The sequence below is a fragment of the Salvelinus sp. IW2-2015 genome, linkage group LG5 (assembly GCF_002910315.2).
Source record: "Salvelinus sp. IW2-2015 linkage group LG5, ASM291031v2, whole genome shotgun sequence".
In the NCBI taxonomy this organism is placed as follows: Eukaryota; Metazoa; Chordata; class Actinopteri; order Salmoniformes; family Salmonidae; genus Salvelinus; species Salvelinus sp. IW2-2015.
Window position 1 is genome coordinate 37,032,137 of NC_036844.1, and position 4,327 is coordinate 37,036,463.

The window sequence follows — 4,327 nt, forward strand, 5'->3', positions numbered from 1 at the left end:
GTTGGTTGAGATTCTCTCATTCCTCTACAGATCCTCTCAAGCTCTGTCAGGTTTGGATGGGGACGTTGCTGCACAGCTATTTTCAGGTCTCTCCAAGAGATGTTCGATTGGGTTCAAGTCTGGGCTTTGGCTGGGCCACTCAAGGACATTCAGAAGACTTGTCTCGAAGCCACTCCTTGCGTTGTCTTGGCTGTGTGTTTAAGTCCGTTGTTCTGTTGGAACGTGAACCTTTCGCCCCAGTCGTGAGGTCCTGAGCGCTCTGGAGCAGGTTTTTCATCAAGGATCTCTGTGTACTTCGCCTATGTTCATCTTTGCCTCGATCCTGACTAGTCTCCAGTCCCTGCTGCTGAAAAACATTCCCACAGCATGATGCTGCCACCACCATCTTCACCGTAGGGATGGTGCCATGTTCCTCCAGATGTGACGCTTGGCATTCAGGCCAAAGAGCTCAATCTTGGTTTTCATAGACCAGAGAATCTTGTTTTTTCATGTGTCTGAGAGTCTTTAGTGCCTTTTGGCAAACTCCAAACGGCTGTCGTTGCCTTTTACTGAGGAGTGGCTTCCGTCTGGCCACTCTACCATAAAGGCCTGATTGGTGGAGTCTGCAGAGATGGTTGCCTTCTGGAAGGTTCTCCCATCTCCACAGACCTGGAGCTCTGTCAGAGTGACCATTCAGGTTCTTGGTCACATCCCTGACCAAGGGCCCTTCTCTCCCGATTCTCAATTTGCCGGCAGCCAGCTCTAGGAAGAGTCTTGGTGGTTCCAAACATCTTCCATTTAAGAATGGAGGCCACTGTGTTCTTGGGGACCTAATGCTGCAGAATTTTTTTGCTACCCTTTCCCAGAGCTGTTGCCTCCACCACAAATCCCTGTCTCTAAGCTCTACGGACAATTCCTTCGACCTCATGGCTTGGTTTTTGCTCTGTCAACTGTGGGGACCTTATATAGACAGGTGTGTGCCTTTCCAAATCATGTCCAATCAATTGAATTTACCACAGGTGGACTCCAATCAAGTTGTAGAAACATTGCAAGGATGATCAATGGAAACAGGATGCACCTGAGCTCAATGCAGAGTCTTATAGCAAAGGGTCTGAATACTMAWGTAAATAAGGTATTTTTGTATTTGCAAAAATGTCTAAGCGCGTTTTTCCGCTTTCTCATTGTGGGTTATTGTGTGTAGATTGCTGAGGATTTTTTTTATTTTATTTAATACATTTTAGAATGAGTCTGTAACGTAACAAAACGTGGAAAAACCAAAGTTGCCCGAATCCTTTCCGAAGGCGCTGTATCTTTTGTTTCTGTAGCGGGAGGGGGCGTGATTGACAGGTAGGCGTACACCCTCTGGACAGGACGCTAGTCTGTTGCAYGATTTTAGGATACAAGTTAAATGATCATACTGCAAAGGTAATAAGCTTGATTTAATTTACATGACCAGAGTTCATCTATCCATGTAAAGTTTAATCCATATCACCAGATTTGTGACCTATGATCCGCCCTGGTTGTACATGCTTTGTACATCGTATGCCGTCAGAGGTGGTAGAGTAGTCCGTTCTTCCCCTGACCCCAATACTGTGAATCAGGTTTGAGTAGTCGGCGAGGTAACTTTGGTCAATTTTGAGTTCAACTCAGGATAACCAGTCGCACGACGACTCACCTTTTTAGCCAGGTATATTTCTATGGCAACGAATCKTTCAATATTAACCTGTTCCTGGGCAGGCTAACTCCATTTATCYAGTTTGTAATCAGATTCACCTCCSTCTCGCAAAGATTGCATCATCGTCCCCTTCATTAGAGAAATATTTMATTAAATCACAAGTTTTTTGGTGTGTTACAATACCACTACTAAATTACGGATGAAGTCCGAGCTGGAATGTGAAGCTAATTGAAGCTGGCTAGTTTGAGAAAAGCCAGAGATCTAGCTAGCGTCGTAMAATACAACTCTGGTTATGTGTTTAGTTGTTCCAGTTTGACCCAATTTTAATCGGCTTATTCTTGATACCAAACCTACAACTCCAATGTTGTAAAACAGAGTCAGAAGTGAGCTGATTTAAAGTTAACACATATACCCTAGACATAGTACTATATAGACTTGTGTATTTTATAATTTATTTAAATATACCTATTAACTGTATTTTGAGTATTTCCTAATAATGTGGCTGAAATCAACGACTTTAATTGGATGTATTTGAAAGTATTGTAGCTCCGACCAGCACTCGAACTCGTGTCCAACAACTGTCAAGCAAACACGTTAACCTAACCGTTACGCCAAGAGGTCTAAACCTCTTGAAGAGGTTGCTAGATGTTTGGTTAAGGTCGCTAGGGATACGCCCCCCCCCCCCCCCCCCTTCTTCGGGAGAGCGTGTCCAAGCTTCTCTAAACCAAGTCCCTCATGTGTACCACCCCTCTTGGTTAAGATCGTGACAAGTATTTCCAAATCATTTATTTAAATACTCTTAGGACTGGGTCAACAGTAACATGAGTGGATTAATTGTATTTGAGAAATAATCTTGTTTGTTTGAGTAATTTTCAAATACATTGCTAGCTTTTCCCAATATGTATTCAAATAAAATATTCTGAATACGGTACTCAAAAATGTATGTGAATTTAATTTAATAGTATTTGAACCAAGTCTGGTACTGAGTGTGTTAACTGTAAATTCATTTAAGATAAGAGTAGCCTTATCCGAGCCAAAGCAAATCACATATAAGTTGTCACATGGCCGAATACAACGGTGTAGACTTTACCGTGAAATGCTGTGATTACAGCCACGTAAGCAAGAAAAATCTGAAAAGGTTCATAGTACACAAACTAAGGCTATATACATACAAGGGGTACCACTACCGAGTCAATGTGCAGTGGTAGAGGTAGTTGACGTAATATGTACAGTACCAGTTAAAAGTCTGGACACACCTACTCATTCAAGGGTTTTTCTTAATTTTTTACTATTTTCTACATTGTAGAATAATATTGAAAGCATCAAAATGATGAAATAACACATATGGAATCATGTAGTAACCAAAAAAAGTGTTAAATCAAAATATATCACCCTTTGCCTTGATGACAGCTTTGCACACTCTTGGCATTCTCTCAACCAGCTTCACCTGGAATGCTTTTCCAACATGAAGGCCTGATTCACACAGTCTTCTCTAAACAGTCGATGTTGAGATGTGTCTGTTACTTCAACTCTGTGAAGCATTTAATTGGGCTGCAATCTGAGGTGCAGTTAACTCTAATGAACATATCCTCTGCAGCAGAGGTGACTCTGGGTCTTCCTGTCCTGTGGCGGTCCTCATGAGAGACAGTTTCATCATAGCGCTTGATGTTTTTTGCAACTGCACTGGAAGAAACTTTCTAAGTTCTTGAAATTTTCCAGATTAAAGTAACACGTTTGAAGGTAAGACAGACAATGTCGAAACAAGAAAAGTTTATTAATTTGAACATGGGCAGTCAAAGGTACAGGACGGCAGACAGGGTCAGGGGCAAGCAGAGGTCGGTAATCCAGAGTAGTGGGGCAAAGGTACGGGACGGTAGGCAGGCTCAGAGTCAGGGCAGGCAGAAAAGGTCAAAACCGGGAAAACAACTAGAAAACAGGCACTATAGGCTCAGGGTCAGGGCAGGCAGAGGTCAGTAATCCAGAGTACAGGAGCAAGGGAGGGGAAAAACGCTGGTAGGTATGAATGAGCAAAATGACTGGCAACAGACAGAGTAACACGGGTATAAATACACGGGATAATGGGGAAGTGGGCTACACCTGGAGGGGGGTGAGACAATCACAAAGACACGTGAAACAGATCAGGTGTGACATTAAGTAATGATGGACTGTCGTTTCTCGTTGACTTATTTGAGCGTTCTTGCCATAATATGACTTGGTCTGTTTACCAAATAGAGCTATCTTCTGTATACCCCCCTACCTTGTCACACACACAACTGATTGTCTCAAATGCATTAATAAGAAGGAAGAAATTCCCAAATTACTTTTAACAAGGCCACCTGTTAATTGAAATGCATTCCAGGTGACTCCCATGGAAGCTGGTTGAGGGAAATGCCAAGAGTGTGCAAAGCTGTCAAGCAAAGTGTGCTACTTTGAAGAATCTCAAAATATAAAATATATATTTATTTGATTATTAACACTTTTAGGTTACTACATGATTCCATATGTGTTTTTCAATAGTTTTGATGTCTTCACTATTATTCTACAATGTAGAAATAAAGTCAAAATAAGAACTCTTGATGATAGGTGTGCTCCAACTTTCGACTGGTACTGTTTACTATACACTGCTCAAAAAGGATCAGGGAACACTTAAACAACACAATGTAACTCCAGTCA